Source organism: Miniopterus natalensis, chromosome 15, assembly GCF_054644295.1.
Source record: "Miniopterus natalensis isolate mMinNat1 chromosome 15, mMinNat1.hap1, whole genome shotgun sequence".
NCBI classification, from domain to species: domain Eukaryota; kingdom Metazoa; phylum Chordata; class Mammalia; order Chiroptera; family Miniopteridae; genus Miniopterus; species Miniopterus natalensis.
Window position 1 is genome coordinate 6,386,390 of NC_142095.1, and position 11,616 is coordinate 6,398,005.

The 11,616-nt window shown below is 47.7% G+C and overlaps 1 protein-coding gene across 3 annotated transcripts in view; it reads right to left on the reverse strand.

Moving 5' to 3' along the window:
• SNRK (SNF related kinase) overlaps positions 1-9,588 on the reverse strand; it is a 36,172-nt gene extending 26,584 nt beyond the window's left edge. For 2 of the 3 annotated variants that reach the window (XM_087824828.1, XM_087824826.1), the window contains exon 1: positions 9,471-9,588. The gene's annotated coding sequence lies outside the window, so the exon portion shown is untranslated. Of the gene's footprint in view, positions 1-6,368; positions 6,419-9,470 lie in introns of all 3 variants that reach the window. The other variant, XM_087824827.1, reaches the window with a different exon arrangement.
• Positions 9,589-11,616: the final 2,028 nt, after the last annotated feature.

The following is an 11,616-nucleotide window of genomic DNA, read 5'->3' on the forward strand; positions in this document are numbered from 1 at the left end:
AGAAAAGCCAGCCTGAGGGAGGAAGTGCCACTCTCAATGACTGTCACGCCCCTGACCTCACTAGTGAACGATTAAAGGCACCCACAGCGAACCCGGCACAGGCTGGGAGCGTGACAGGAGACGGAACCCTCGGGGAACACCAGCCTCCGCGGCAAGCAGGAGGAACAGGGCCCTGGGACGCGGGCGCAGCGCGGGCTCTGCTCCAAAGCCAAGGCCCCCCGCGTGCGCAGCAGCGCTCCTCCTGCCACTTGGCAGCACAAGCCGGGGTCAGGGACCAGACAGGTCCTCGGCCGCGGGCGGCCCGAGAGCTTTTCACGGGACTGCACGGTTATGACCATGTGGTTATCAGCCTAGAGTCACTGGACAGAATTAAGGTGGGAACTACAAATTAAAAGGTTAAAGCCAATTATTTATTATGAGAAATGTACCTCCAAATGTCTAAGAAAGTATTTCCCAATGGAAAGTAACGGCCTCCTCAAGCAGGTTCTGAAAGTTTTCTTCTAAGGAGTCAATTTTAATGGACTCGGGGTCACCGAGGTGACCAGGAATGCCAGGCTGAAGAGCCTGCTCCAGTCCCTCAAGGCAGTGATTGGGCTGCCAATGCGGATCGATCCCTTGAAGCGCTGGGTTAAGTCATCTTTATTTCCTCCAAGTAAAACAAGCTAGAGTCCAGGATGGATCAAGGAATCGGAGTGTATTCAGGAGCCAGGTGATTTATTAACTGATGGAGAGTACTCGGGTCTGCGGAGATAAAGGGTTAACATCCAAGCCGCAGACCCTGGGCCAGCACACAGGTAACAAGTTCAAATTCCTAAAAGGTACTGCCTCTCATGAAAGCGATGAAAAATACTAAGCGTGTTACTGTCTACACCAAAGGGTGAGACCTAAAAACTAGTATGGTGACAGCCCTGGTATATATAAAGTGCTCACATAATAAATAATGACATAAGCAAAAGCTGGCGTGCAGAAATCCCTCCAAAATAAAGTCAACCCACAATTGCTTCTTTGCCAGGAAAACAGAACATAAGTTGGAAGTTATGGAGAATTTAAAAACTTAATCATCAAACCTCTCTTCCAAAGCTTGTATTAATAGTCAAACGCATTTTAACTGCCTACCACCCTCCCCCTGCTGATATTATGACAAAGATGGTTATTAAGATACAGTCAAAAAAGAATGTTGGAACAGAAAAAAATAAATCCGTAAACACCTAACATTTCATTGACTCTGACTGAAAAGAGACTCATCTGAGGATTCCCTCACACTGCGGGGCTGCAAATGATTCTGAAATGCAATTTGGCAACGCATGTATGAAGAGCCTCAAGATAATGCACACCCTTGACTTTAAAATCTTACTGTGAGATTTATGTCTTAATGAAATAAAGACAGGGGCACACTTATATTCAACAATGTCCAGTGATACTTATATATGAAGAAAAAAAAAATCAGAAATAACCTAAAGGTCTAGAGTAAAAAAGTGGCTGAATCCCAGTACACCTGACATTAACATAATGCTGCTGGTTTTCGAGGCTATTTAATAATCTCATGGGGAAATTCTCACAATAAAACACTTAGTAAAAAAATTCACATACCAAAGTTCATGGCATAGGATCCCAATTTTTTTGAAAAAGCATACAACTGGCACAGATATGTTAAAAATACCAAAATGTTAAATTGACAAGGTTATAGAATTTTTTCCTCTTTATGCTTTTCTGTTCTTTTCAAGTCTCTGGCAGTTAATGTCCTGCTTTTACAATCCAGGAAAGGTGGAGGTTACTAAATTTTTTTACTTTCTGTACATAATTATTCATTCAATTTACTTTTCCACTGAGACCTAGGAAATAAACCAATTTCTCTGAAAGTGTCGTCTAAAGCCTATCTATGTAATGTTAATAAACAAGCCAGTCACCGAAATATTTTCCTTCCCTTGAGGAAGGAACAGGGATGCAATTCCTTCAGGCTGAGGAAGGAACAGGAAGAGAGTCTATTTTCATTAGCAAATATTTGAGCCCTAATTGTGTAGGACACAACACAGTCACTGTCCTTTACAATCTTACAGATATGTTATCTACATATAAAACAAACAAACACTTGTACAAGTTAGTGAAGCGAAGTATGTCAAAGGAAGTTTGGGGGATTCTAAAGGTAGGACCCCTGGACAGGGACAGAAACACGGTCCCTGAAAGTGGGGAAACAGGCGGCAGAGTACAGGCCGCTGGCTGACTCTGGAAAGAGCACCAGTTGGGGAGAGGTGATGATTTGGGGTACAAGTGAGATAAGTTCAGCAGGGCTAAGAAGGCTGATCCTGAAAATGCCCAGTGGCTCACCATTTAGGCAGCTGCAATATTTTCTCACCTATCAGAACTAATGGAAAACTTGCCACACTAAGCAAGTCTCCACATCTCTGTTTGAATTATACTTAAGGTTAATTAAAGTCATTAAAGGATGAACAGTGCACAGAGGCAGCTTCTCATCACCGAGCTGATATGAGGCCTCAACAGAAGGGAAAAACTCAGGTTATTAACATGAAAGCAACATAAGAATAAGGTCATTAGAGAATTTAAACCAATTTTAAAAGTTCACTGTTCACTTTAAAGTTCCATAAAACACCGGGTTTTGTTTTGACTTATTAGATCTCTCATTATCACCTATATTTTCCTAAAAATCTACTCTTACCCTAAGGAGGTTTACATAGAAATGAGTCCTATAGCAAAACCACAGTAGACTTTTCTGTGTCTCATTTCGAATTTTTAAAGTGTCTTTCACTGCCACAAATGCTCATTTTAGAATTCCAGTTTCATTTCAGGGCAGGGCTCAGAAGGAGTAAACAATCTAATTATTGGGCATCTGTGTAGGCAGTGGGCTCTACACTGTTATGTCATTTACTCCTCACAACCGCAACAGAGTGGGCGTATCACGGCCACTTCACCCTGAGAAAGCAGGATCAGGGAGGCTGAGGACTTTCTTTGCCCCGTCGGACACCAGGTCCCACTGACTCAGGCCCTGCATCTCTCCCTTGGACCGAGGCCTTTCTAAATCCCAGGGCAACAACAGCACTAGAATAAATCTACTTTGACATCTCTGTTGTTTCTCCAGTTGACAGGACATGCAAGTTACCTGCCCCAGCAATTAATTAAGAGGAGGAAATCCCTCGGCTCCACCAAAGACTCACCTAATACACATCGTTAACAAATAACTCCATTAAAAAGTTTTTGATAGCCCTGGCCAGGTAGCTCAGTTGGTTTGAGTGTCGTCCCAATAAGCCAAGGTTGTGGGTTCGATCCCCGGTCAGGGCACACACAAGCAGCAACTGATGAATGCATAAATAATTGGAACAACAAATCAATGTTTTTCTCTCTTTCTAAAACATCAATAAAAAAGTAAAGTGCAAAAAACCCACCCAACTTCTTGAAATGTTTAGAAACTGCATTTTAAGTTGAAAAAGGAAGTTACAGACAAATAACCATTCAAAAGACAGACTGAGGTACTTATTGGTCATCTGAAAATGGAACAGTACCTGGAAAATAACTTCCCCTTTACAGTTTGCATCCAATGCGTGATGGCAAGATTGTGTCCCAGAGGCACAGGACAGCAAACACCAAGCAAGTACTCCAGGTACAATTTAGGGAGGTCCTGTTTCTGCTTAAAAACGTTATCCTTCCCCAAACTGCAATTTTAATGGACTTTTGCAAATTACATTCTCTCCATTTGTTTCCAAAAAAGGATTTTCTTTCACAAGAGGATTAGCAAATACTCACAAAATAGGGGAGCAAAGGAGAAAACCAAGCCCTAAGACTGCAGACTGGATATTCTCAACCCAAACTTCTTCAGCAGTACTTACTCATAATACTTTATGCCAACAGAGAACTGCCTAATCTGTAGAAACGAGGTAAAACAGAAAGTTAAACTTTACTTCAAAATTCAAACGCTCTGCTCTGGTCCAAGTAAATAAATGAATGAATAAATAAAAAGGCTGCACGATATTTTGACTATTTTAAAAAGAGATCCATGAAAACATTACACTCTGGCTACATAATTTGACCATGAATTGTTAGTACAGTATCCTTAATCTAAAATGAACTTTATCTCCCGGGGATGTAATGTACAGCATAGGGAATATAGTGAATAATATTGTAATAACTAGGTATGGTGTCAGGTGGTCACTTTGTAAGTTATAATAATGTGTAATCACCACGCTGTACGCCTGAAATTAGTATAATATTGTATGTCCACTCTAATTGAAAAAAATAAAATGAACTTTATCTAGATGAGCTATACTATCAAACTTATGTTATCTAAAATATAATCTCTCTAATATAGAAGAACTGACGTGGCTGAATATTAATTAAGCCCAGTTAGACATATTATGCAGACATTTTCCCCCCACTGTGCAATACGAAGACAACAGGATGGCCTAAAAGGTGTGTGTACACACAGCACCCTAAGATTCGGCATTTAAAATACCACTTTTCTTCCTAAATCCACCACAGAGGTACACTCTGAAAATGATCTAAATTCATTTATTCAGCAAATCTGAGGAGCAGCATCCCAGCGCAGTGAGACGAGTACCACAGATCCTGGAGCCCATCCCGTGACCCACCTTCCCCAACAGGCACATCTTCATAAGAGACACTGGTCACCCTGGACAGCTACTCTGAAAGCTACATGGGCTAATGCACATGAGCAAGGCATGAGTGGGATCAAAATCACACGTTTTTGCACAGCTTTTCAGAACTGGCCTTCCTCCCAGGAAAGTCTGATCTTGAGAGGGGCTGTACCCCATCTTACTTTGATCAGTACCCTCGCCCTCCACAGTCCCAACAAACTGCCCCTGCACACCTCTGCCGGACTGGGAGGAGGGGCCCTGCCTCAAGGCCTTCACGATCTGGAGTTCATAGGAGGGAGCTCAGAGAAATGGATTTTTTCTGTGTCTGAACTAGGAATTGACAATGGGGATGGTGGGGAAGAGGCTTTCCAGAGGAGACCTGAGAGAGCTTGGTGTGTCTGGGACAAAAATACACGCAGCACACGGGAGACAAGGTCAGACAGAGGCAAGGGCCAGATACCCAACAGCCTGTATTCCATGCAAATCAGTTGATGTTGCTCAGGTCTGGCTCCCCTGCTGTGCCTTAGAGCCCAGCGTAAAGGTCACCTTCCTGACCACCCCCTCCCCACCCCGCACACCAGCTCCGTGCTCTCACAGCACCAAGTCCTTTCCTTTACAGCCCTTATCACGATCGTGGTTATACAACTATCTGGGCGATTATGTGATTAAATAATCTGTGTCACCCCCTAGAATAAATGGCAAGTTCAGCCCATGTGAGGCCAGTGTCTGTTTTATTCAGCTCTGCACCCCAGGGCCTGCTGAGTATATCATCGGCCCAAAATACACAGATACATTTTATTAAGTGAACAAATGCAAGCTGGCACTAAGAAGCCAAAGAAGAGTCCTGAGCAGGGACAGCAATCAGAGATGACCGTTCAACAAACCACTCAGGCAGCAAAGTGCAGATCAGACTAGAAAGGCCAGACTAGAGCTGGGAGACAGGAAGGAGACGGCTGAAACTGTCCCCAGGTAAACGAAGGCTTCAAGACTTAAAGATGAGGGCCACCGCATCTGGGCAGTGATGAGAAAGTGGAGGAGACACACTTAGGAAGCAGACTCTGAGAACTCAATGCGCGGGGCAGAGCAGAGGGGCCTCAGAATGAGTCTGCGGGACAGTGGGAGCAGGTGGCGCCATTCACTCAGACCGGGAGCACAGGACAGGAACAAACGTTTCCTGAGCATCTACTAAATGTCAGTACAGAGCAGAAGATGTGTTTCTGGCTTTAAAGTTCTACAAATGCAAAACAATTTCAATCCAACCAGCTGTGTTAAAATGGGATGGTTTCTATTAAGAGGCTGACAAAAATCCACAAACTGAAGTTTAGATTTTTCAGGCTTCTTCATCAACACACTTCCTGGGTGCACTGGCTATGCCGACGAATTACTCTGGTCTGGGGATGTAGAAATCAAAGGTCTCTGCCTTCAAGGAGCTGACAGTCTTAGGGTTTGAGGAAGATAATTCCAGAGGCCCACTGAGGCTGGGATCTGCCCAGCGGCGTGACCTGTAACCCAGGCCTCTGGAGCACTGATTTCATAACCTACATCCCGTTTCCGGGCCAATGTGCAGCAGAGGGAGTCCGAGTTTAAAGACAAACAGACCTGATCCTGCCTGAGGCTGGAGACACCCCAAAACTTAAGACATCAGAGTGCATGGGCAGATAAAGCTCTCTGACGTTTAAATAACTACTGAGAGAGCAACAGTTTGGGGGTTAGGACATAAGTAAGGAGGGGGAATGAGGCCTGACTTGTCATGGAAGAGCCTACCTGAGCAGAGGCCAAATGCTGGAGATGCCAAAGTAGAATCTCAGGAGGCTCTGGAAGTGACAGCAGAGAAATGAATGTTGAGGGAACGAAGAGCAGAAACCCTCTTTAGACGGTTCCTCCCATACCACCAGCCAGAAAGGGTTTCCCATGGGACGTAGGGCTCTACCCAAAACAGATGGACAGAAAACCAGATGCGGAAGGGAGCCAGTGTGGACAACATAGCTCCAGGTCCTCCGTGCAGACAACACACCTCCAGTGCTCATTCATGAGGCCACCGAGTCTGACACATTTCACATCAGCTCCCCCCAAACTAAAACAAGGTAGCAGGACACTCTCCCCCACCCCCAAAGCCACCGCCCCACTCCTCCCCCTTCCTCTTCATATTCTTTAAAAAAAGAACAGCTGCACCGTTTCTACCTCACCTCCCTTTCACCCACTTGGACCTACCTTCTTCCTCCAGCACTTGGCCCTGTCTTTTTAGCCGCCCTGAGCTCTGGGAGCCCTCTCCCCCTTTTCTCTGCCTAGGAACTCCACCTGTCCTCCAAGAGCAGTTCAACCATCACTCCCTCTGTGAAGCATTCCCAAGCCAGAGTCCTTGTGCCCATCTCTGCGTCTGTGGGAATTTGCCTGTGCCTCACTGAAGCCTTCACCAGACCCTACTGTTACTGCTTACCCTGGTGTCCCCAATAGCCTGCAAGCTCCTTCCTATTGCTACCCTCTAACCCAGTGCCCCAAAAATAGACACACAAAGGCTCCATGAATAAATGATCATAGGTTACGCTTACATTCAAAACTGCTAGGATCCAGTCACCATTTCCACGCAGATCCCTCTAAGAATCTACCTGCACATACAAGCAGGCTAGGAAGTACCTGAATTCCCAATAATAGTTTTCCTAGAAAAGCATGTGGCTAAAATGCTATCTTTTGGTTGTGAAGCCAACATCTGGCATACAAAGACTATCAAATCTTTAGAGTTCCTCACCTATGTTTTTAATTCCTAAAATTCACTTGTACCCTTTTCTTCCTGGGCAATGCAATGAACTCCTAGGCTCAGCCAAGCTGCTGCAGGGAAGAAATCATGGCTTATTTATACCAAAGCTTAGAACCATGGCTGTGGATCTCGCCAAAAATAAATATTTTTTTTTTCCCAATTTAGTTTCACTTTCATATGAAACACCCGCAGTAAATGTTAGACAAATAATATTTCCTGTGACGGGTAACAATATATAAAAGCCCTACCATTTAAATAAGGACACTTAAAAGCCTTCGTTTTAGGATTATGGGGTTACATTTGCACCATAAAGGCCCATCTATATTGCTGTTCTAGAAAAATGAAAATCAGTGTAACTTCTGAGTTCTCCTATGTTTTGTATGAATGGATCTTACTGCAAGCAAAATTTACTCAGAATAGTAAAAAAATTAATAAGGGGAGAGTAATTTTGTGCACAAAATAAAATAAAGTGACTGTATATTTGAAAAATGGACAGGTGGCCCTCAGAGTTCCTGCCTGGGAAGCCTTGAAAATGGAGTATTAAGAAAAGTTAACACCATGCGCTTGATTTTCAGCTTCTCCACTGCTTCCATACATGCCTTTGGGAATGTCATGTAACTTCTCTCATTTCTAGTTCTGTAAAATGGGAATGTCATCTGTTTTCCTAATAGGGACAATTAGACGGTCGGGTAAAAGAATCAATAGTTTGGTTTTTTTTAAGGAGCTTGTCTAATTAATTAGTATGCTTTCAACACGACTCGTACAGTACATTCCTCTTCAGGAACCCAATTCCAAGAGAAATATTTAAGCAGACGTTGAAGACAGATTTCCTCAAGGGAATGGTTTTATAAATCTGGAAAGCAATGTAACACAATTACAAATTAACAGTGATTACATAAGCCTCGACAACCCCGGGCTTTAAAGTACACTGATATACGTTCTGATAAATTAGACTGATTTGGGAATAGTGTCCCAACCCTGCACAAGGAACCCAACCTGAGGAAGCTGATGCTGGATAAGAATTTGGTGGAAATTCCACAGGGCACCCAACATTTGGGGTTCCATCATTGGCAAGCCACGCTTCACCTTCCACCAGAAAATGAGGATGGCATTAGGTCAGCTGTAACATCCTTGGAAGGCTCTGAGGAGGCACTCGATTAAATAGAGGGGGGGTAAAAAGTAACTTGACAGTTTGACAGGTCCCCTCCTCACAGCTTTAAGAACCTATAGATTTAGGAACCTTACTGGTAAATTCCCCCCAGACACTGGACTTGAAACCAACTCCCTGTGAAGCTATTAGATTGTTATCTGACCCAACTGTCAGGACTTGCACAGCTTCGGGAACCTCCCCCAGGGGAAAAGGCTGTCACTTTCCTGGATCCCAAGTCCAAGTAAAAGGCGGCAGGTTTCTGTAAAATGGTCCAGAAAGAAATCAACAGGCGATGACTAGGGAAAGGAACGGAGGTTTCCCAATCTAAAAAAAAAAAAAAAAATCCTAGCTCTCCCTGGGGAATGGCACTGCTGCTCCTTCCGTGCCCGGTGCCCTTTCTCTACCGACAACAATATCCCCGTTCTATTGTAAGGCTGCGGTTTTACCGAGAACCCCCTCGCCGCGGCCACATTTCCACATTCGTTTGCAAAAGGAAAACACATTCGGAGAATACGCCGCACGGGCGAACGCGGGCGCGGGGAGCCCGGCTGGGGCGCGGGCCCGGCGGGCGCCGCACTCGGCCCGCTCCGGGCGGGGAGGGGATGCGGGCGCCTCCCGAGGTGCCGCAATCCCGCGGCGGCCGCAAGGGCAGGGCCTCGGGGCGCCCGCGGCCGGTCGCCGCAGTGACGGCTCCCACCCGGGCCCCGCCGCCGCCGCCTCGCTGCCAGGCCGCGTCGCCGTCGCACCGGGTCGGGGCCGCCGCAGCCCGGGCCCCGCATCCGCCTGGGCCCGCGCTGCACCGGCGCGGGGAGCGCGGGGCGCGCAACTTACTTTCCGCCAGCGGCGGACGCCCCTGCCCGGGCGGCCGGCCCCGCAACGGCGGAGGCAGCAGGCGGCGGAGGCCCGCCCCGCACCCCCGGCCTCGGCCGCCGCACCCGGCCGCGATCCGCGCAGCCCCTACCTCAGCCCGCGGGCGGGCGTCCGTCTGCAGCGGCCGCGGCTCCGACGACTCCCTCCCGGCCGCCGATTCCCCGCACCCAGAGCTAATCATAATACCGAGCGGGCGGGCGGGCGGCCGGCGGCGGGGAGGGGCGGGGCCGAGCTGCGCCTGCGCGGGCCTCGCGTCACTGTGACGTAGGCGCCGGGGCGGGGCCGGAGGGCGGGGCGGGGCGCACCTGCGGCCCCGAGCGCGCGGAGCTGCGGGGCGTCCTGGCGGCCGCCCGGCCCCGGGTGTCGGGGCTGCGGCTCGCGGTTGGGAGGCCGGCGAGGACCCCGAGGGGGACAGGGGACCGTGTCGGACGAAGCACCGGGGACTCCGGACAACGGCCGAGAGAAGTAGCGCGAGCCGTCGGGGGAAACGGGCGGCAGGGGACTGAGCCCGCACAGGGCTCCGCGTCCTGGGGCCGGGGCGGAGGGCCGCCCGCACGTCACCCTTTTAGGGGGTGTTCTTCACCCCGCCTCCCGTCCAGGCTTAACCAAGAAGATAAAAGAAATAAATACACATTCATCTGTATGTGTACAGTCTTTCCCCTGCAGTGTCTTCTCCCTGGAAACCCAGTTTGCAGGAATTTTGATTTTGGTGCTATTTAGACAAAAGGAGAGAAAAGCTCAGCCTCTGAGTGCAGCGCTGGCTTTCCAGGCCAGCGGGAGGCCCGGCCCCCTCCTCGTGAACAGCGTGGGAAGGCAGAAGGTCGTGGAGGCGCTGAAGCACTGAAGCCGGGCTGCAGACACCCAGGCACCGGCCCGGCGCGGGACGCTTCGGCCGGGAGTGGAGCCGAGCGCGGGCCAGCGGAGGCTTCGTGCTCAGCGGAGCCCAGCAACCCCGCATTCCTGGAAGGAGGGACGTGCCTCATGCCAGGGTTCACAACCTGCTTTCCCTTTTCCGTTTCTCCCTTCTTTCCAAACCCTCCCCGAAGAAAGGACCCCTCGCGAAGGGTCCTTATTTCCAAAAGAAATAAGAAGCTGCTTAGATTCTCCAAGTTTGCTTAAATTGGATGGAGAAGAGCAATCTAGATGGCTTTAGCAAATGTCTCTGTTGGCAAATGTCAGGAGCCTTTTCCTCTAGACTCTCTCCACAGCATCAGCTTTGCACGACGGAAGATGATTGGGAAGCAAGAGTGGATTGTTGGGAGGTGCAAACCTTCAGGGTAATGACATAAGGTTTTCTATTAAAGGGGGACTGCCAGTTACCCTATTGCCCTAGCGTGGGGTGCTGGATCATTGGCTGGGGAAAGCCCCAGGCTGTGGGCCCCAGGCTGGGCCTTTGCCCCTCAGGGCTGAGCCAAGGCTCCAAACTCTGGGACCACTCTTAGAAAGACCATTAAAAATAATCTCACTTTAACATTGACATTCTAACTCTAGCAACACGTTAAGCAAAAACTCCTAACTTGGTCTGTGGGACTCATTCCTTGGTTGCTGGAAAAATCTGGAAGGTCATGTACTTTTCCTCTCAGGGGGCTATCACCATTCAGGGAAGCCTGTATCACGTAACGGGGAAAAATACCACTCTAACGGTCTCCCAAGGGAATGCCAGTGGTTGAGGGCCTCCACCTCCACCACCAGGTCTGTAGCCCCTGAGCTATAACAGTAACCACAGAACAATGGCCATAATAGATAAGCCCTTGGAAGACAGAGTATTTATTTATACTGTTGCGGTGTAACTCGGTTTTGAATACATTCTGTAAGGAAAACAAGGCCATAAGAATAGCAGAACAAGAAGTGAAAAGGAACAGAATAGTAAGTTGATGTAAATAAAGTCAGCTCCAACTCCCTTCCAGAGGAGGGATGCAGCGCTGGCCTCGCCTTGTGGTAAATCATTTGTTCACCCCCAGTGTTTCTTGAGAAGCTGGAGGGCTGTTGGCAGGAACATGACCCATTTTCAGTTCCACACCGTAAATGTGGTAACATGATCTGATTATGCTTAGGCAATATTTAAAAATATTCCAGTACAAATTAATGTATTATTACTTAATTTTGAATTTAAGCAAATGTGTTTATTGGGAATGAAGAAACCCCTTCTCCAGCCTGCCCTGGGGCTGTCTCCAACACAAACTGCTTTTTTCAATGTTAGGTCTTTTTAGGGACTGGTAGGAAGCTTTAATTAGATG